Below are 22,453 nucleotides of genomic sequence, written 5' to 3'. Positions count from 1 at the left end.
TGCTAATTTCCTTGCCGTGGAGCTCCAGCTATCTTCTGTGCCTCTAGTTCCACATCCCAGCCCTGCCATTCCCCAACATCCCTGCCCTTGCTCCTGACCCCTGCTCCACTCTCACGGTGCTCACTGCCTGGAATGCTTTTCCCCTCCAGCTTTCCACTGTGAGCACCAGGTGAAATGAACTACTCAACGTGCCTCCATGGGCCCATCCAGAGGCCTCCTCCTCCTCCTCCAGGCTGCTCCGGCCCTTGTCCTTCTGCTACCACTCCCCACACTGTGTGAGAGTCTCCATAGCTCAGACCACTGCTCCCTTGGCAGTGGGGAAAGCTCTGTCTGGTTGCCACCCTTCCTGCTATTCCCAGCACTGTACTGGGTGCTGAGCACATGCCCAGGAGGCAGACCCAGTCACTTTCTGGAGCCGTCCTTGCCTGGCGTTGGCTGGCACACATGCAGCCTCGCCCTCAGGGCTCTGCCCCCTTCCTCATCTGTCAGATGGGGATGCTAAGTTTCCTCTCCCCAGGTGGGTGTGTGGGGTCAGTGAGTTTACTTCACCTAAAGCTGTCTAAAGGCATGTGCCTCGCATGTCATCAGGACTCCGCAAATCCTGGCTCTGCTCGTTTGAATCATCAAGGCTATTATCATTATCAGGGACCAATGGATATTCAGTAAGTCTACAGTGGGGCAGAGTGGAGGGGAGGGAATGAGACTAAAGCACCTTTGCATTTAGGATCAGGGGAAAGTTCTCAGTGCCTATTTACTCCACCCCTCTCATTTTGAATATGGGGAAACTGAGGCCCACACTGCACCCCTAGAACCAGGGCCTGGGACTCCTGTCCTTCAATCTACCACTGTCCCACCACCTCCGTCCTCCCTAGCCTGGGGGAAGAGGACTCCAGGACTCACCTGCCCAGAGAGACAGGCAGACCTACCTGAGCTTCTCTACCAACCCCCTCACCGTAGTCTTTGGAATGGGCCAGAGAGACCTGAGGAGGAATTCCAGAGGCTGTGGCCAGCAGGAGAGCTCTCACTTCCCCAAGTCAGTGAATCAAAAGCTTCATTCTTTGTAGATTCCTCCGATAGGTAGGAGCAGACATGACCTTTGTCATTTGTTATTTTTAGCTAGCAGGCAAGGAATAATAAAAACCTGTATGGGAGCTGACTATAAATAACATAGCTGTGGCATTAAACACACACACACACACACACACACACACACACACACGCATGCCCCTAAAACCTGTCGATCTAAAGCAGCATTGCCCTTCCAAGTGGAATAAGCATTAGCATGGCACTCTACCGTCAGTGAGCCCATCTCACAAAAGCTTTTGCTTGCGATCACCATGCAGTTCCCTGAGGGGAGACGCTTTTATTGTCCCCATTCTTCAGATGAGGAAATGAGGAATGAGATAGGCCAGTGAGGCCACGGGCTCTGAGCCTGATGGATGCCAGGAGACTGACATTTATCACTGTCCCTATTGTAGAGTGTCTGAGAGGTGATGCAGCTTTGCCGAGCGCTACCGAGGGAGGGAGAGAGAGAGGGAAAGAGAAGCAGGACCAGAACCGCCTCAGGTCACCTGTCTCCAAATGCAGTAGTCTGCCAGCTGCTAGCGGCCTGGCAGGGCTGGAGGAAGGGGAGGTGAGCATGGACAGGTGAGAGGAATGGCCACAGGCCTTGTGGACCCCTCAGGATGGGAGTTGGAGTGAGAAGGTGGTGGCTGGGGTGCTGGAGGTGGGGAGGAGGCAGTCTGGGAAGGGTTCAGCACTGAGAGTGGCAAGGGGGACAGGGCAAGAGAAGGGAATTGGCCAATCGTGTTCCAGGGCAGGGCCACGCCAGGCTCACCCCGTCTGACATTGAAATCCCTTTGGGCAGGGCGGCCATGCTGGCCAGCCCCCGGCAGGAGAATAGGAGAAAAGTCCCAAGAGCAGGTTACCAAGGCTGGGATGGACAAGGACAGTCAGAGGAGCAGGCCCAAGGACACCAGAGCAGAAATGCATCCCCAGCACTTAAAGGAAACAGACTCCAGACAGCAGTGTTGAGCCCCTGCCCCTGGCCCAGTCGTGTGCTGGTGAGCATTTCATGACCAGCTCTCAGGCAGATAGGTGCCCGGCTTTGTAGTGGCCACCAGTTCTGTGGTGAAAGGCTCCCACCCCTGGCAGATCACAACTACCAGCATGCCATCCCTTACACACACCATTGGCTCTCAGGACACCACCACACCAAGCCACCCAGGGGACAATACCTGTGTCCTGCTTGCTTCAAGGGAAGAGAGGAGGGGCTTGCAGGCCATTTTAAGCTACTATTAATTGTGCATGTAACACACAAGAGGCAGAATCTCAATTAATTCTTAGTACCGTCCTCTGAGGTAGACATTATCGCTAGCTTCCTGATAAAGGAATGGAGGCTCCAAGAGTTAAAGTGACTTGCCCAAGGTAGAACAGCCTTGTGGCAGCGCCGGAATCTGAAGCCATGTGTGTGTGTGAGTTCGGAGTCCCCACCCCAGCCACATACCACCCAGCCTCCAGCCGGGGTAGTTCTGGGACCGGAGCCGGGGCTGGATCATGGGTGGGTTCCTCTGTGGGGCTGGAGCTGAAAGGCCTGACCAAGTCCCAGAGGAAATGGTCAGCACCCTTGAGAGAAGCCCTGAGAGGTTTGAGACAACCCCCACATGGGGAGGGCATGGAGCAGGAGTACCACCTTCCCCTCCCACCAGGGCAGAGGCACTGATGGCACCCCACAGGGCTCTCCCAACCTTCCCCCACTCCTTCCCTTGTTCACAACCGAGTCTCCTCCTCTAAAGCCCAGTTCCAGGAACCAGGGCCCTCACTGCCAGACACATAGTAGGTGCTCAATTAATGCAGAAGAAATGAACCAATCATACCTTCCTATTCTCTCTCATTTTGTGGGAAATCAAAGACCAGATCAATTATATTATTATTATCCCCAGTTCACAGATAGAGAAACTGAGGCAGATTCCAACTGGCGAAATGACTAGCTCAAGGCCACGCAATAGTAAATGGCAGAGCCAGGGTTCAATCCCCTACCTCTGTGACCCCCCTCAGTGCCCTACTCTTCTCTACTGTGCTGTGTGCCCCCAGCAAGAAATGAGCACCTTGTATCTGAGAAGCTCCTTATGCTTTGTCAAGACACTTGCATTTCTTTCTTGTGCTTCACTATTGCATGTTGGCCTCGGGGTGCCAGTGCAGAGAGGCTGGGGGACAGGAAGGAGGACTTGAGAGAGCAGGTGGCCTTGTAGTGAGAGAGTTGGCCCAGCCTGAAGGGCAGCCCCATCCACAGAAGCCCTGGAAATCCCCACTGATGTAGGGCCTCCTTGGAGGGTGGCATGGACCCCATGTCGGGACTCTTTTGGAGCCTTTTCTTACAAAGACAGGTTCAGAGCAACGTGGCCCCACAATGTGACGGGAGCAAGGGTTTCTGATGGGGTGAAGGGGCTGCCATGGCGCCACCCCTGGCCTCCCAGCCCCAGAGGACCATGATTCCATATAAACCAGCTTCATGGGCAGATCCCAAAGGGAATTTCCTCTGGGGAGAAAGTGGGACACCCCCACAAGGATGCCCTTGAAGGCCCCTGAGGCAGTGTCGGTCCCGCCTGTATTCCAAACAGTACCTGGCATGTGGTAATTGTCCAGGCCACGCCACCCCTCGGTACTACTATTGGTAATGCAGACCAATCCCATCTCTTCTGCCCAGCAGCTCTCACGGGGAGCTACCCCTGTGGCAGTCTGGGGTCTAGAAGGGAGCACTGGATTGAGAGTCCTGAACCCACAGCTATCTCTTAATCACCCCTGACCCTCAGAGGCAGGGGCCCTTCACCTCTCCTGGCCTCCGTGTCCCCTTCTGTCAGGTGCTCCCCCTCGGTTCCCAGCACATTTGAGATTCTGTAAATGTCCACTGGATGTTTTTCTGCTTGCAGCCATGGCCCAGTGCCAGCAGGCCCCTTTCCTCCTTGCCAATATGTCCCCGGCTCAGGGTCTGCCCCAGTCGTGGTTTGAACGTGTTACCTGTGGCATGTGCACAGATTACATGTGCGATGTCACTGTGGTAGGGTGGTCTAACAACATGGAATTCTGTCATGCGGTGGGCACCTCGCCAAGGGCTTCATCATCCTCATTCTGCTTAATTCTTAAAATCCTTCTAAGGTTCCTCCTGCTCCTGGGATAAGGACAGAAATCTGGAGGGTGGGCTCTAAGACCCCACCCCTTTTCTGCCCCTTGCTCACGCGCTTCCCCTCTAGGCATTCAGACCCCCTTTCAGTTCCAGGAGAATGGCTGAGCTCTTTCTAACCTAAGGGGCTTTGCCAGGAACACCACCTCTCCTACCTGGTGAGTCCCCACTCAGACTTCTGAGCCCAGCTCAGTGACCAGCCCCCTCGGAGAAACCTTCTGCGACTCCCCACTGTGCTCCTACAGGGAATGGCTGGGTCCTCCTGCTGAATGTGCTCATGGCCTCTGCCCCTTCATCTTATACCCCTTTCTCCATTTACATGGGTCCGTGCATACATTTCACATCTGTCTCTGAATCCTCTAAGAGTGGACACCATGAGTTTTCCTGCTATATCCTCAGCACCTAGCACAGAACCTGGGAAGTGGCAGATGTCAGTGGGTACTTGCTGAACAAATGACCAGACAGAGAAGCAGGAAGCAGTTGTTGCCATGCATGTTGCACAGATGAGAAGCCTGATGCCTGAGAGATAGAGAGACTTGCCCAAAATCACGCAGCTAATCGGGGTGGAGCAGGATTTGAGCTAGTCCATGGGGCTCCTGCTCCCAAGCTCTTCGGACCCACCCCACTCCCTTGCCACCTTTGGGTACAGTGGAGGACTGATCCAGAGAAGCTCCCAGAAGAAGAGGGCTTGCATGACAGGGCAGGGGCTGCAGTCCCCCTCAGAGGCCTGGCTGCTTGGAAACCTTATCGGAGGTGAGCCCACAACTTGCTGCTTCTCTGTGAGCCTTCCAGGAAAGATCTGCATTCTAATTCTGCCTCTAGTTATAGAATCCTGGGCTTGTCCCCTCTACTCTCCAGATCTCGGTTTCCGCATCAGTAAAACGGGAGTGAGACTATCCACAAAGCCGGTTAATTGTGTGTACATACATGTGTGCATTAGCACACAAAGAATGCTCCCAGCAGAGACAGCTGATGTGGTCCCTGCAGCCTCCAACCCATTTTAAGGATATAATGGCAATGGGATGGCCTCGTTTCAGTCCCTGAGTCCTTATTGTTTCCAAAATCCCAGCAGCGTCCAGCCATCCGGTCAGCAGGTGGGTCTCTCTCGGCTTGCCGTATTCTCAATCGTTACATCTCAGCTCCTGTCCTCTCTGGAACCTTCTCCCCCTGCTGGGCCCTACAGCCTCCTCAGCAGGAGGACATCCAGAGAAATGGCAGGCTGTGGTGCAGACTGTGCTAGGCTTGAATGTTCACTCCTATACCACAGAGCTGTGTTCTCCTAAGCAAGCCACTCCCCCTCCCTGAGCTTGTTCCTCACCTCTAAATTGAGGGTTGATAACACTGAACTTGGAAATCAGGAGGAGGAGTAAATACTACTAAGTGCCTGGCACAGAGTAGGCACTCAGCAAGTGACAAATTCCTTTCTCTCTTCTCCTGACAGTCCTGAGTTCATTGTCCCTATTCCTTCTGTTTTCTCCTTCCTTCTCCTCTTTCTCCAGGGAGTCAGCCTTCCAGCAAGAGTGAGAACACACACATACATACACACAAATGTTCACTAGGAACCCCAGAACAGTACCTCACATTCAGTGAGAACTAAGTAAATATTTGTAGACTGAATAATCCAAAGAAATGAATTACTAATGGTAAAATTTCAGGCTATAGGTAGCTGGCAGGGAGAATTTAGGGATAGGGGCTCCTTCCTGGGTGTTCAACTCACCTTGCATTCAGCCCTGGTCTCAAGCATTCTGGTCCCAGTTGAGACATCATTGAGGGACATTGGAGTGGAGTTCAGGTCTTCCTTTTCCCTTCACAAAGTGGGCATGCAGAGAGAGCCCCATTCATTGACAGGCTCAGGAAATAGCAGCTCTTGAAACAGGACCTCCAGCAAGTGCAAAAAATATTTCCAGAGCCACAGAGGGATGCAAATACCAGTTCAAAACCACCAGGGGAATTGCTTTTTCATTCAACAAACCTGTACTCATCGGTTCAATCAATATTTATTAAGGTTCTATGCTCAGTGCTGAGGATACAATAAGCAAATGAGATCCATTCCCTATCCCCAAGGATTCCCCCAGCCTGAAGGACATGACAGAGATGCACATAAAGAGGTTAATAGCAACAAATTCTTCTTGGGGGTTGGAAATGATGGAGGGGAAATCAGGGAAGGCTTCAGAGAGGAAGGGTTGCTGGACCTGAGATTTGAAGGATAAGTAGGACTTCTCCAGGCAGAAGAGTGGGAAGGGAAGGCATCCCAGGCAGAGTGGATGGTGCATGCAGAAACACAGAGGCATGGAAATGCAAGAGTGTGTGTGAGGAGCAGGAGAGGCTTAGTGTGGGGAAAGTAAGATGGAGGATAATGGGAGGTGTCTGGAATAGTCATCTGGCTCTCATGAGCCATGGAAGGAGTTTAGGTTTTATGCTGAGCGCACAGGGAAGCCAAAAAAGGTTTAGAGGAGTTGAGAAAGCTCTCTAAGGTTCAGGGGATGGGCAAACAGGGGGAGGATAGCAGGAGAAGAAGCAGGGAGATCAAGGGGAGGAGGTAGGATTGACAGATGGGTGTGGGCAGTGTGTTTGCATGCGCATTAACCAAAGGGATAGCATGGATGAAACCATGTTTCCCAGGCCTGGAAAAGGCAACCTCCTCCAGGGAGTCCTCCCAGAATAGTTCTTGATTCCTCAGGCTCTGTGTTCTTCCAGGAGAGAAAGTACCAGCTTCCTAATTGGCCCCTAACCTCTGGCCTCACACACACAGGGGCAGCAGAGTCAGTCATCGCCACACACTGGCCCTGCCCTGCTAGAAAGCTGGGCTAGGCCTTCTGCACCCAGGTTTTCTGACCTATGGGAAAATAAGTTCCATGGCTCCCTGGACCTAGGTTCACACCCACCTCCGTTGGGGTCCCTGGGCCCAGTGTGGGGCCTCATGTAGTCCTGGTTTCAAGCCCCAGTTCCCCTACTCACTATATGACCTTGGGCAACATCATTTCCCCTCTCTATACTTCACTTTCCTCATTAGTAAAATGGGAATGAAAAACAGGACCTCCCTCCCAGAATGTTATGAAGCTCGTACGGTGAGACACACAGTAGGATGTTGGTAGGAATGACGGCGGAAGTTAGACGTCAGCCCGAACCGCTCCTCACTGGGGGAGCAAGAACTGGTGGGAGCAGCCAGGAATGGGGGACTGGGTTTGCATGTCAGCGGGCTGCCCTGGACTGTCAGGATCTTAAAGGCCAGCCCTGCCCAAGCTCCACAGGGGCGGGGTCTGAGAACCATCATCCCCCAGGATAAGGGGCTGGAAGAGACCCACCACCCTGTTCCCCAGGGCCCTTCTAGAGAATCTCGCCCTCTGTGTTTATCCTATTAATACCAACTGCTGTTCTCCGTCAGCCTGTGACCCTGCCAAATAGGTATTATTGTCCCCAATTTGCAGATGAGAAAACTCAGGGAAGTTGAGTCATTGCCAGGAAATGAAAGAGGAGGGCTTTGACCCCAGATCTGTCTGACTGGCCACAAAACCTTAGCCCAAGGTTGGGTGGTTTGAGGATGTTTGGGACCTTGGTAGGAATGGGTGTAGTGCCCCAAGGTGACTGGGAGACTTGGTACAAGCTGGGCCACCTGGTCCCCAGACACCATTCTATGGCCCCTCAAGGTCATGGTCCTAGAGGAGCCTAGCCATGTGCCTCAAATTTGAGGATCTTTAGGCTGGGACAGAGGGAAAGGTCTAAAGTTCAAGTGGGTCAGATCTGGGCTCAGATCTCGACCTTGGGCCTCACTGGCTCTGTGCCTCCGAAGCAAGTCACCAAGGCCTCTGTCATTTTCTCTTCTATAAAATGAGAAGAAGCCCAATCCCTCCAAGGGTGAGTTGTGAAGGTCAGACAAGGCAGGGAGAGGAGGGGCCTTTGGAAATACCTTCTCAGCCTCAGAGGGGTCCAGCCAGCAGCATTTTGTGACAGCAGTTAACCTGCTTAGATGTGAGAAGACCTTGAGCTGGGCAAGGCAAGGCAAGGGTAGATGTAGCCCTCATTCCTCCTTCCCTTCAGGAGGGGGAGCAAAAGAGAACTTATGTCTCCCAGAGAGGACACAGCTGGTCTCTGATCGCATTTGATTCTGCCTCCCTCAGACCTGTCTGGACCTACCTCATCTGTCTCCCTTATGCAAATTGCCTTCATCAGACGACCTCATCCCCACCTCCATACCTAGCTACTAGCCCTCTACTCCCACTCCTCTCTGGTCCTGGGATTTGTCTCCCCAAACATGGTCTGGACAACTGAAGACTGTGTGAAAATCAGACTGGGCTGGCTCTCCCCTCACCCCTGCCCTATTTCTCATACCTTCCCCCAACCCTGACCCTCAATCCATGTTCTCATAAGCCAAATTATGCTGGAGGCAGAAGCTGTCAGTAATCCTCCTGGCCTGCCTCCTGCCTCTCTCCCGCTCTTCCACGAGGGTCACCCTGACTTGTCATTTCCAGCCTTCCCGGAGTTTCAACACTAGCACCATTGTTTGTCAGATTTTGCAACACCTCTGCCTGTCCAGTACCCCCTGTCCCCCAATATATCCTGGAAAGACAGGCCAGATGCCCTAGGTATGTCTGCTGCAGGAAGGGGAGGTATAGGGGACAGGGAGGGGACAAATGTCTGTGGCCAGATGACTTTGGGCAAGCCACTTACATCCTTTCTTGAGGCCTTAGTTTGCTCAACTGTAAGATGGGAGAATTGGATTGGAGTCCTTCAAGTCCTTCAAATCTTCAACTCCTTTTGGTTCTGACATTTGATAACTCCAAATCACAGAGCAACAGATTCATTCAGGCCTTTATTGGGGCACCTACCACATGCTGGGAGCTGGGGCTCTAGAAACAGAGCTGATGTGGTCACAGCTCAGTGAGGGAGACAGATGTGTAGACCATCACCATACTGTGTGGTCAGAGCCAGGCTGGACACAGGAATTGATTCTCTCAGTGGAATCAGGAAGAACTGTTTGAGAAAGCAGCGGTTGAGCTGGACTTTGAAGGATGGAGAGGAGTTCACAGGCCAAACATAATGAAAAACTTTCAGACTCTGCTGGTCAGCATTTGGGCTGCCTCAGAGGTTAGGGGATATCCTATCATTGGGTTGTGGATGCGGATGCTGAAATATAACAGGGTCTGAAATGCCAAGGAGATGGGAACTTAACCAGGTGTCAGTTCTAGTCTTGAAAATTTAGTGTTTACAGATAACAGCGCAGCCCACCCCAAACAGGGGCCAGTGAGCAGGCAGGACTCCGAACTTTCCGCAGATGAGTGTTGGGGCTCCCAACCAGCCCACACCATGCTGGCCTTCACAGGGAGGGAGCCAGGGGCTTGGAGTCCTCAAGCTGAGATCACGGGTGTGACTGACCCCCTCCTGGCTTGAAACACTGTGTCCTGGTCACCACACACAGATTCCTCACTGTCATTCAGGTGCTCACAGAAGTCATTCTAGTGGTAGGATCAAACAACTCACTGTTTTGCAGTGGCCTTTGCAAACTATGAAGTGTGCTGGACGCAGAAAGTATCATTACTGTGGAAATGGTGGCTCATAACCAGCCCCTTCTGGGGCTGTTTGTTCTGTAATCAGGAAAATCAGTTTGCTACCCTGCCCAAAGCCCCTGTTGTCACAGAAATGACGATGGGATTCCTGGCTGTTTGCTCCAACCACAAGTGAGCTGCAGTGGGCCTTTCACCCTCTGCCCTTCTGTGCCCACCCTCACCCTGGCCATCTCAGAGTGCTTTTCTGTGACCCTGTGTTGGGGGACAGGGGCTGCCTCTAGGCCCTGGGGAAGGGATGAGGAAATCCTGGCTTGGCCCCTCCTGCACTAGGGTCTAACTTAGAACTCTGCCTAGTAGAGGACCAGTGGAACCCCCCCCCATCTGTACCCCCAAGAAGGGGCCAACATGGCAGCTCCCTGTCCTGGGATTTTGGGGTAGGGGGTAGGAGCCTCTCTGAGCTGTGTCCTGGCTGCCCTGTTGGAACCCTAGCCGGGAGTCTTCCCTGCCTGGCGCCGTGGAGCCCAGGGCCGCCCAGCACTCAGCATCCTTAGCGTTTCAGCATCCTCCCCACATCTCACTCTGCCTGGCCAGGAGCAGAAGGGGACCCCTTGGTGGGTTTAAGGGCTAAAAAGCAAGGGGGAGCAACATGGCCCATTGACAGAGGCCCAGCCACTGGTGCTCACTCCCAACTCTCTGCCTCCCATGGCCCCTCTGCCCGGCCAGGTTCTGATTTTGGTGCAGTGCAGACTTTCAGCTTCACGAGACAAATTGATATTCTGTGCCAGCCCAGGGATGGAGAGGCAGCTCGGGATGCTCAGGCTCAGGCAGGCAGCTCAGAACCGGGCAGGGGGTAGGGACAGGGGAAAGGAGGCAGCTTCCATCTGGAGCTGCCTTCTGGGGCCACCCCCAACCCTGCTCTCCCCCAACATGTGCCCCCAGCACGCTGACAGCTACCCTGAGACAGCAGTCCTGAAGGTCCTTCCACATTCGGTACCCTCCTCCTAACCAGGGCACTCCTTCCGGGGGGGGGGGGGGGACAGAGCAGTGGAGAGCGAGGCCTCAGAACCCAAGAGAAGCCCCTTCACCTACTGTGCCCTCCTAACCTTGCCCCCAGGTCTGTCCTCCCACCAGTCTGGATTTAAAGGGGCAGCAGGTCTGGACTTAAATGGGTAGCAGTCAAGGCAGAAAGAAATGGGTAAATTGGCTGGGAGGATTGCATTCCTGCAGACTCTTCCCCAGGGGTCCCTGGAGTCTCTGGACATGATCAGCACCCCCCAATATGATCAAACCCCCCAACTCCCCACAGATGTCCCTGTAGATGATGTGGATACAGGAGACTTATGGAGACACCCCTGCCAGTGGGCATCTGTGAGCAGATAAGCAGCCTCTTGAGGGGGTCTTCTGACAGAACAGTAGACCCCCAGGCAGGTGGGGGTACCCCTGGGTGGGGCTGCTGGGCCACAGGGGTAGTGTTTAGGTGGCAGTAAGGAGCTTAGCGCGGTCTCTGTCATATTGGACCTGCAACCACAAATGTGTTTAGTCTATGTTGAGTCCACTGCTACCCCTATGGGACCTTTGCCCCACCCAGGTCTGGGGGGGTGTCCTGACCAAAAGAAGGAAACCAGAGCCCACTGCACAGCCAAAGGAGCCCCCCAGAAAGTGGGGGATGACTTGGGGCCATTTGAGCAAAATCTTCCCGTCTCCCCTATTACTCTCCCCCCACCACCATCAGTCGCAGGATGCCCTCCAATCCGACTCAGCCCCAACCCTACCCTCACCATGCCCTTGACATTCCCTCCTACTTCAGGGGAGCGGGCATATTCCTGGGACTCTGCCAGCTTCAGTTCCTCATGATCCCACGGGAGGAATTAAAACCGCAAACAACACCGTGGTGGTTCGGTCCACACACCCCTGCCCCCACTCTCCTCTCCCAGTCCCCCCCACCAGAACAAGCCCTCCCCGCGTCCCTCCCTCGTCCTCGGTCCTCCGACCCCTCCCCCAGCCTCCGGCAGCGCAGCGGCTAGGGCGGCCTCTGCCTCCCCCGAGATTGCATTTTGCCAACGAGATGCTCTCCTAGAAGCCGGCGCCGGCGCCTCCGCCCCCCCCCCCGCCCCCCCACTTGCTCGGGCAGGATGGTACAGTCTGCAGAGGGACCCGGGCACGCTGGCTGGGCTCAGCCGCGGCACCAGCTGCCGCACCGCGATTACGGGGCTGCCCGCCTGGAAACCGTGCCGGATTTGTGGTGATTTTCGTAGCCAAGTAAGTACCGGCATCCCCCAGCATGAGAAAATAAAAAATAAAAAGCGCCCCACTACGTTCTCCCCTTCCTCCCTCACCCATTTTATTTTCTTTCATTTCATTTGATTTTTTTCAGTGCTGATGGTGGTGGTGGTGGCGGCAGCGTGGGGGGGGGGGGGGCGGGGGGAGCCGGGCTTGTTTATCTGGCAGCAGCTGAGGCTGCATTGGGAGCCGCTGCCGAGGGAGACACTAGTGTGAGGGTCCGTGTGCTGGGGGATAGGACTGGGGTGCTGGGGACTTGAGCAGGGGGGTCTTGGACAAGCGGATGCCCAGGGTCTCAGGTAGATGCCGGCATCCTCTGCTCATTAGATGCCCCTGGATGGATGTTATGCAAGGACCGGCAAGCCGGTAGCAGGGGGCAAGGTCCTCTTCCCTCTGAGCTTCATCCCAGGGAGATGCAGAGGACTAGAGGGTGCCTCCTGCCTGGCCCCCACTGGGTTCCAGGACAGAAGCAGAGGGAGGCTCCCACAGGGGGTCCCCCTGGCAGGTGGGCTGCTGCATGCCAGGACCACCAGGTCAGGCCAGCCAAGGCATGTGGTGGCAGGGATGAGTCCCCAGGTCCCCAAGATGGCCAGAAGGGGGGCAGGAGTGGGATAGCCAGGCCATTTTGCAGCAGTCATGCTGGGTGGTGGAGTTGGCACTTTCAGCCCGGAAGCCCAGTTCTTCTGCTGGTTGGGGTGGCCTCTGGCTGAGAGCTAGGTACCTGGGGCTCCTCCCTGCTCCCTGCAGGGTCAGGATTGGGAAACCCACCAGCAGGTCTCTGTACTCCCCATGGGTGGGCTGCTGCGGGCAGCCATCCTTTCTAGCCAAGAGGCCATTCCATGGCTGTCCTCTGTTCACCTAGGTTGTATGGGGAGGGATCTCTGTGGCTGGACTGCCCCAGTCAGGAAAGCGCCCCCAGGGGTCTCAGGGCCCCCACGCAGAGGCCCAGCCAGGCTCGACCTTCAGAAGGGTAAGCTAAGTAGGCGAGCTCAGCCCCAGAGGGTCTGGGTGTGACGCTGAGTGCCCCTCGTCCAGCACAGAGTGGGCTCCCTTCCTTGCCTGCATTGCTCTCTAAATCGCTGGGAAGAGGCAGAGCTGACGTTTGGGGCATTTCCAGGAGCTGCAGGCGCCATCCGGAGAAATTCTCCTTTGACGTGTGCAGTAGGAGGGGGCTTGGAGCGCAGGCCAACTTCGCTGAAGGGGCAGTGGCAGGGAGGGGCTGCCACAGCTCCGGGGGAGCCCTGTAGGGGGAGTCCAGGAGAGATGCAAATGGCCCATGCTATTTAGCTACCTTTGTACCCCCAGTCCCATTCTCATCAGGGCATACACACAACCACAGATCTGCACAGATGCACACACACACAAATATAGTACACGTAGTATTGTATATGTTCATAGATCATATACACATAGACTTCCTGTGCCCATAGACACACCTCAGCACATGGGACTACAACTTCTATCCCTGAACACCGCCTGCTCCCCTGCATGCTACAGCAGGCACACACTTGCCTCATGCACACACGCACACACGCACACTCATACCTGTGAACGCGGCATACCCACACATGCCTGCAGCTCTAACAGGAATGCAGTCGGCTGCATAGGGGCTAACCGGCCTGCACAGTGCCGGCAGCAGCCACAAATGTGGCATGTGTGGTCTCATGCGGGCTGGCCCCCGTGTGAAAATGACAAGCACACATATGTGGTGTCCCGAATGCCATCTGCACGCCTGTCCGTGCATTAGTGGGCACCCGATATGCTGGAACATGGCCACAGGTGAACGAATGCAGGTTGCATATGCATGGAAATGGCCCAGGCACACAGATGCAGCTCCTCTGTGGATGCCGCAGGCTCACATACACCCCTAAGCTTCCCGGCATCTTCTGTGGCAGTGAAGGTGCCTCTGTGGGCACTGGGGGAGAGGCTGGCCCTCAGGGCTACCTGTGAGGACAGAGGGACACTGGCCAGGCAAGAGCCAGCCCAGATTCCCAGGGAACTGTGATTGGGCTCAGCAAAAGCCATCTTGGATTCTTGATGTGTGGCAAAGAAGGTTGCCTAGAGTTAGGAAGGGGAGAGAGGAGGAGGCAGGAGGAGCTGCTGCCCATGGCCCAGACTCCCGGGAGTCTGGACTGGCCCCTCCACCCCTGTTCTCTGGCCTGAGGAAATCAGCACTCTGATATGGAGTCTTGGGAGCTGGCATCCAGGGCACTGCCAGCAGCCCTCAGAGTCCTCTCCAGACCACAGATCAGAAAAGCTGCCTGTGGCTTATGCTGTAAAGAGACTCAAATGCGGAGCCCCTCATTCCCTTCTCTCCCCACCTAGTACAGGTATGGGTCAGGAGACTTGGGTAAATAGTAATATGCCAGCTAGCACTTACCAAGCTTCTTGTTCTGCATCCATCCCTTCGGCAGGGCCTCCCATAGCCATGTTATTCCCGTGCCATAGATGAGGAAGCTGTGCAGAGAAGTGGAGATGCTTATCCAAGGTCACACAGCTGGAACATGGCAGAGACAGGGTGGAAGCTAGGCCATTAGCTTCCCTGCCTGCCCTCTTAGACCCTCCCCTCCCTGCCTCTATGAGGTCAGCTCCAGGTTGGGGTACCAACATCTTGAGAAGCAACAGTCCAAGAACTTGGAATTTGGGGCTGATGCTCCAAGAAAGGGTCCAGAGAGTCTCCTGAGGGTAAGAGCAGAGTCCTTCCCAGACACGTGTGTGCCTGTCCTACACAGCTGTGCCACCCTCTTACCTGGTGGAACTGAAAACACCTAGAAAGCCAGAGCAAATGTGTGCATTCTAAGAAGTTACCTGGCAGATCTATTCATAACAGGGAAACTGAGGCCCAGCCAGGGGCAGGGATTGGTCGAAGGTCACACTATGCTTGCTGGAGAGTAGAGTACCTCATCAACTCACTCAGGTCCCAGGTATGAAGCAGTAGGGGCCTGTTTGACCCCTGGTTTTCCCCCAGATGTTTGATTCCAAGGTAAAATGATGAGCGCATCAGGTTCAGCCTGTACTTCTGACCAGCTGTATGACCTTGGGCAAGTTGCTTTGTCCCCTCTGCACCTCAGTCTCCTCCTCTGTGCCCAGGACATGCCTGTTCCTGCCCACCCCCACCCCCCCCCCCCCCACTGCTGTCCGAGAGCCTAGAGCACTGTAGAGCGCTGTGCAGAGACGTGTGATTGGCACCAGGGGCTGGAGTCCAAGCAGGGGAGCACCTTGCTGCTACAGTTGAGCAAGGTCGGGAGGGGAAGCAAGAAGGGAAATCTCTAGGCTGGTAGGACTCAAGCATTAGTGGACCTAAAAAATCATCTGGTAGAGGACAAATTTCTGGATCCCCCTACCCAATGATTCACGAGGTCCTGAGAGCTGCATTTTCACAGGTGTCTCAGGGCTCTCATCTCTATAGCTTTGTACCTGGGGGAGACGAGGCCATTGAGAATAGGTTTGGGGGGGCTCAGAGGCTCTCAGAACTCGGAGTAACCTGGGCACTATGCTATTGGCCGGCTCCTGCCACATCTGGGAAACTGAGGTCCCCTGGCAATTAGAAGGCAGAGTGAGACTGACCCTCATGTCTCCAGCCCCCCAGTTCCCATCCCACTGCCAGGCTCTGGTGGCATCCTACATAGCAAATCCGGCCCCTCTGTGGGCTGGTCAACCTTCATATGGCAAACAAGACCATCTTTCTCAGCAGTGTGGCTGGGAGATGATTCTCAGAGACTCGCCGAGCCTTGGGGTTGAGTCGTGGCGATGGCTATCCCCAGCTCTGTGACAGTGAGGGAAATGGCTTATCTTCTGTAAACCTCAATCTTCTCCTCTCTAGAAGGGGAACAGATTTAAAGCAGGGCTGTGGGGAAGATTTGAAGTAATGTGTGTGAGGCAGCTGGCCCATTTTAGGTGCAGGGTGAAGGTGGATGCCGCGGGGGACCCTGAGGTGCAGGGCATGGTTCCCTCAATCCCTCTTAGTTTCCAGATCCACTTAGCAGAGCGGTCTGGGGTGCGAGTGCTGGATGCCACAGGCATACACACTTTGTGGGGGGTGGGCAGGCTCCCTCCCCAGCCCCTCCTAGAACACACAGAGCAGTGTGGGAGGCAGCGGTGGGTCTCCTGCCTGGAATCTGGCCCACCTGGCCCACCTGGTCCAAGGCCAGAACACTGAATATCCAGTAATCATTTCTCCCTTCCAGTGGGAGCCTCAAACAAGAAAATATTCAGGGAGAATATGCCCCTAGACCGGGACTGGTGGTAGGAGATGTGGAAGATGGCTCTGGAGTTCAAGGCAGGAAGTAGGGTGGAGCCTCAGTCCCCGCGTCTGTGGAACGGTTGGTAAGGGTACGTACCTTTCAGGCCGTTGCACGGGGCAAGTGAGGAAAACGGTGGACATAGAGGGCTGGGCTTGGGGTGTGATCCACAGGGACAGCTCAGTGAACAGATGTCATGGTGTTCAAGAATCAGTCTGGACTGAGAATCAGAAGGTGTGAGTTTGAAACCTCGGCCGTTTAAGATTTTGACCTTTGAGTCAGTCCCTGTGCCTCTTCCAGCCCTGGTGTTTGATCTGAGAATGGGAAGCGGTGCCCACTTCAGCAAGCAGCCGTAGGATGACCACACAGAAGAGGTGATGCTTGCAGCAAGCCCTGGGAACCTGCTGGACACCAAGGGATGTGCTGAGGGCTCCACCCTGGTCTGCCGTAGGGAGCCCTGTGTGGACGGGGGGCTGTTTTCAAGGCCTGAGACACATCCTGTGCAATCTGGCAAAGGCCTACAGGGTCCAAGGAGTGGAGGGCAAGAAGGCCCAGCCTGCTAGAGGCAAGGGAAGGTGGCCAGAGCTGCAATCTCCAAGGCTCCGGAGGTTCCCAGGTCTGGGAGAGGAGGCCTGGGTCCGAGGGGCAGGAGAGCCAGGTTCTAGGCCCAGGTCAGTCAGGGACAGGGGACCTTGGGCAAGTCCTGTCAGCCCCCTGGCCACATGCTTTCCCCTAGAAAGAGGGGGTGATGATCCTGCCTGCCTTGTATCCTCAGTGAGGACAGATGCTTCTGCCAGCTGGCCCTCTGGGGAAGGGTCTAGACCCTGCAAGGCTGAGGTATGAGCTGCCGTCGCAGTTTGTTTCCTGTAGCTGCCTGAGCAAATGGCCACAACCCGGGTGGCTTGAAACCCCAGAAATGTAGTCTCTCACAGTTCTGGAGGCTGGACGTCTGACCGAGGGAGACTGCACACACCCTGCCTTAACCCCAGCTTCCCGTGCTCGCCAGCAGTCCCTGGCCTTCTATGGCTCATGGCTGTGTCTCTGCAAGCTCCGTCTCTATCTTCATCCTCACATCCCCTCCTTCTCTGTGTATCTCCCTGTCCTCTATTTTGTTTATAAGGATACCAGTCCCTGGACATAGGGCCCATCTCTCCAGGATGATTTTGTCTCAAGATCTTTAAATACATCTGCAAAAACCCATTTCCAAATAGGGCCACATTCCAAAGTTGCAGGTGGACATGAATTTGGGGAGAGACACTTGGGCCCGCTACAATCCCTAATATTCTACTAGTTTACTGCTAGGAAGTCCTTTGTACAGTGTTTCATTTCTTCCTCACAAACACCCATTCTACAAGATAAAGAAACTAAGGCCTAGGGAAGTTAAGAACATGCTGGAGTTACATAGCGAGTGAGAGGCGCAGCTGTGATTTAAACCCAGGTCTCAGGTGCTCTTTCTCCTTTCTATCATTTTAGAGCTGGCTGGGGACTGTCCATAGCCAGAAATCCATGGGGCAGGAATTCCAGCCAGTCCTGGGCAGACCCAATGCTCATGAGCTCCAGAAAGGAGAGCTGGAAGTGGACAGGCGAGCTTGGAGGGGACTATGCTAGGCCCAGGAGACCTGCATAGCAGAGGGTCAGGAGCCCACAGTGCCTTCTTATCTCTGCCACTCATGCTCTGGGGACCTTGTGGTTCTCATCTGGAGAATGGGGACAGCAACACCAACCTGGTGGGGTAATCACCAAGCTGTAAAATGCTAATCATAATAGTCATTACTAATAGCTAAACTGTATCCTCGAGCACTTTGCAAATGTCCATTTGTTCATTTCAGGTGTGAGAGGATAGTTGCTTATTCCAAGCCTCATCCAAGTGGCTCTACTGTTAGCCATATGTGGACGAACTAGTGACTTAACTTCAGTTTTCCTTCTCCGTAAAAGTACCCACCTTCCCAGATGTCATGGGAGGCAAGTGGGATTCTGCTGAAGTGCCTGGCCTGGGTTATGGGCCCGTTGAAGTCTCAGAGGATGTTTCTTCATCTGTAAAATGGGAATAACAATAGTGTTATTATCATCATAGTGTTATTTGTTGTCTAAGGATTGAGTAAGTAAAGCAAAGGGAGCACTTGGCTCAAGTCCTGTCCAGAGATGGATATTAAAACGGCCTCCTCCTGTGCCAACCAAAGAGCTGCACTTAAATCCTAACACCCGTGTTTACTGCTGTGACCTTGAGCCAGTAGCTTTGCCCTGCTGAGGTTGGTGCTCTGACACGTAAAGTGGGGTTGAAGCAACCTGCCTAACAAGACAGTGTGCAACGTGATGGAGAAAAAGCTGCCCCATATGCAGCCCTGGTCATGCCAGACATTCAGAAACGCTGAGCTTCTGTCCTGCTTCTGGAAGATGGTCCCCAGAGGGCTTCCTCAAAAATGGCCTCAAAAGGGGAAAGTCTGAGTCCCAGGGGAGACAGGCAGGTGGATTTAATTTTTACAAAGGCCGGGGGACATTGTGCTACGGTGGAGTATGGGGTTGGAAGAGCCTATGGGGAGAAGCCAGGCATGAATGACCCTGTTTGGGTCCAGGAGCCATATAGCTTCGAAGAAAGGAAACAGTTTACAGGAAACTGAGATCAGTTTCCTGTAAAGCGGTGGCATTCCCCACATTGGCTTGGGCTGCTCCACTTGGCCATATCTGGCCACCCCAGGGACTGCTTTGCATGGGGACATGGGGAATGTTGTCCAGAGAAGCTCATTCCAGCCTGGCTCCCTCAAACCCCTGCCTCGCTGGGCTGGAGCAAGAGCTCAAGGGTGGTATGGGAGGCTGAACCATCACATTTTCCCATCAAGGCTGTGGAGCAGTGGGGATCCATTTTGGGGTATCCCCCAGTCTGGCTGAGACCTCTGCCCTGGGGGGAGGCCAGAACCTCATCCGAAGCAAAGGGTGCTGGGCTTCCACTGCCTGAGTCTTCTCAGCGCTCTCACCTGTGCCCGAGGGCAAGGTGCGTATCCCACGTGGGCCCGGGGCCCAGTTAGCAGCGTTGTAGCAGGTGGTTCAGGACCAGGTCTGGGCCGAGCCTGCATAGTCTCAAATCCAAAACTTGGGCGCTGAGCCTTGGTTCCCTCAGTTGTAAAATGGGGACAGTAGTGCCCACCTTATCGGGTTGTTGTGAATACAGCTGATTCCCGCGTGCATGTTTTGACATCTCTGAAAGAGGGGTGCCTGTTACAAGTGGTGGCCTGTCACAGGAGAACAAGTCATGCCCTTTTCTTTAAGTATATATAAAGCAGCCTCGCATCTTACAAAGGACGACGTACCTTAGAGTCAGAGAAATACAGTAAATAAGATAAAACCTGTAAAGGACCTGCCTCCCCAGCTCAGTTACTGTGGGACCTTGGACGTTTTGATGCACCACACAGGAGCCTTTGTTTCCTCTTCCGCCCAGGGCTATTGTGAGAAGTCAACAAGGGTCAACAATCATGAACCCAGCAGAGTGCCCATATACAGCAGGTGCTCAGCAATTGGCAGCTCAAGACAAACAACAAAGACTGTAGTACAGGGAGGAATTTAAAATACAGATTCTGGGATTCCAATTCCTGCTCTACCATTTCCTTGCTGTGTGGCCTAGTGCAAGCTTCTTAACTTCTCTGTGCTTTAGTCCCACCATCTAGAAAATGGAATAATGAAAGTCTCCAGTTCATAGGCTTGCTAGGAGAATTAAGTAAAATTAAAGTGCTTAGGGCAATGCTTGGCAGAAGTGAAGCCAATTGTTTTTTGATGAACTTCTAATGAGTCTCTTTTAGTTCAATAAATGGCAGCTGAAATAGACACTGGGCTCAATAAAATAATAACAATACAGACAGCACTTGTTTCACAGATGGGGCACCTGAGGCCAAGAGGCATGTGGGTATGCCAAGGTCAAACAGCTGCCTCTCGGGGCACCTGGGTGGCTCAGTGGGTTAAAGCCTCTGCCTTTCACTCAGGTCATGATCCCAGAGTCCTGAGATCGAGCCCCGCATCGGGCTCTCTGCTTGGCGGGGAGCCTGCTTCCTCCTCCTCTCTCTCTCTGCCTGCCTCTCTCGCCTTGTGATCTCTGTCAAATAAATAAATAAAATCTTTAAAAAAAACAAAAACAAAAAAACAGCTGCCTCTCCCCAGTGGCTAGGCCGCAGCTCAGTATTGCTGTCTTTCCCCAGGACTCCAATTCTTATGGAGGAGGGGTGGGCAAGGGATGGTCCTTGCCCAAGGAGGGCAGTTTCTAGAAGTAGCAGCCTCTTGGCTGCTATGGCATCCTCTGGGCCCGGGCTCACTTCAGAAATGGTTTCCTTCTCCCTTCACATTTCTGCTTGTTCACCACAGCACAGGGGAAGGGGCTGAGCTGGGCCATGCCCAAGGTCAGCAGAGCCTGCAAGTCACCCTGCCCACCTACCGGCCAGCACTTCCTGCACTTCTCGGTGGCTACTGCAGAGTTGACACAGCAGAACTCCCTCCTGGAGAGAGCAAAAGCCCTGGCTAGCCAACTGGTCTAGCCTCCAGGGCAGAATCAGGGCCACAGAATGGATCTGGGTGGGAGTGGGGAAGGAGATACCTGGATGCAGCCTAGCCTGACAAACACCCAAGTGACCTTGGACACATCACAGTCCCTCCCTGGGTACCAATCTCCATCTTTAAAACAAGGATTTTTGGGCCAGATGTGCCCACTAGGACTTTAAATGTCTAAGATGCAAGATTGCTCAGGCATTGCTGCTACTCAAGGTCATGGGCAAGGGACAGAGCTGGAGGGAAGAAGCTCATGGCTGTGCGTGTGCACACCTATGTGGATCTGGTTCTCAGGAGCAATCCTGAGACAGCAGCAGCCCCTATTCAGCCCAGAGAAATTCTGTAGAGAAGCTTCTCTTAGTAGGGTCTAGCAGACTCATGAGGGGGACCCAGGCGGGGCACAGTCCCGGGGACAGTGTCCACGCTGACACATGTGCATTTGTAATGCAAAGACTGTCAAGAACCAGTCTCTTCTAGCAACTATCTGAAGGCAGGAGATCAAGAGCTCTTTAGGCCACTTCTAAATTTGTCAACTTACATGACTCACTTCAGATTAAAATGAGGCCTTTCTCCCCATCCCACCTCCAGCCAATTTCAAGTTTCCAAGTTCGGAGGATCTTGAAGAAAGGAGAGAGTGTAAATCAATATAACCAATATTGGCTGAGTAGCTGGTCTGTGCCAGGCCGTGTACCAAGCTCCTGGCCAAACCCGGAGATGAATCAGCTCCAGAGATGGCTGTCACTGGGGAGCCGGGCAGCCCCAGGTGCAAGGTGGCAGCTGAAAGCTAATGCCCAGCTTAGGGACTGGACCATGAGTAACCTCTGTGTCCAAGACTTTGCACCACCACCCACAGTCCTTGGATCTCACAGGGTCTCAGTTTCCTCATCTATAAAATGGGGACCAATAGAGGAAGAAGTCTGGGGCCTCTGCCACCCCTTTCTCATGCCCGATGTGGCTGAGCTTTCAGCTCCAAGGCTGTGGAGTCTACCTTGCAGCCCCAGTCTGCCCTGAAGCCCTCAAGAGAAGGGAATTCCAGCAGCTTCCCTTGCCCTGGGACCTCCAAAACCTTCTCCAGGGAATCTCTCTGAACTCCAGGGTCAAACCTCTATAATGGGACCACAGCAGCTAGAAATGAACATAAACACCAGTGTTGGAAAGTGACTGGCCAGCCTTCGCACGGTGAGCTCCCCTGAGCCCCACTGCAGCCTTGGGGGACGCCTGGAATAATAACAGGCACTGTCGTTAAGCGAGACCTTGTTGCACTGGGCACTCCGAGCATGCCTTCCTTTACCTTTCCCAAGTGCCACTGGTCCCATTTAGAGAAGAGGAGAGCTGGTCTTGGAGACGTGCTGTGGTTTGGGCAGACTCTCAGAGCTGGGAGGAAAGCCCAGCTCCTTATCATCCTGCTGTGCCCTTTGGATTCAAGGGGAAACTGAGGCCCGGAGCAGTGTTGCCTGAGGTGGCGGAGAGTCCAGAAGCCTGGGACTCCATCATGATATTGGCTGCCACCCCTCAAAGTTCACATACCCCCACAACCCTCCAGGAGAAAGGGCAAGACCTTGGGCCAGACCCCAAGCCGGGAATAGGGCTGTTCATACCCACCCCATTTCCCCAACACAGCTGCACACAGGAGCAAGTTCAGGATACCTTTGAGGCTGACCCCTTGGCAGAGACAGACCTGGGCCCCAGGAATCAGCCACATCCTTGCTCTTCATCCTCAA

The 22,453-nt window shown here is 54.1% G+C and overlaps 1 protein-coding gene across 13 annotated transcripts in view; it reads left to right on the top strand.

The window, feature by feature from the left end:
* Positions 1–22,453, top strand: part of ATP2B2 (ATPase plasma membrane Ca2+ transporting 2) — a 367,384-nt gene that overhangs the window by 189,846 nt on the left and 155,085 nt on the right. Inside the window, exon 1 of one of the 13 annotated variants that reach the window (XM_045990360.1) lies at positions 11,817–11,943. The exons of the other annotated variants lie outside the window; for them this stretch is intronic. The gene's annotated coding sequence lies outside the window, so the exon portion shown is untranslated. Of the gene's footprint in view, positions 1–11,816; positions 11,944–22,453 lie in introns of those variants that run through there. 13 annotated transcript variants of the gene reach the window in all.

The sequence above is a fragment of the Meles meles genome, chromosome 20 (assembly GCF_922984935.1).
Source record: "Meles meles chromosome 20, mMelMel3.1 paternal haplotype, whole genome shotgun sequence".
Lineage (NCBI taxonomy): Eukaryota > Metazoa > Chordata > Mammalia > Carnivora > Mustelidae > Meles > Meles meles.
Note: the sequence above shows the minus strand (reverse complement) of the source record. Positions and strands in the feature narration are given on the sequence as shown.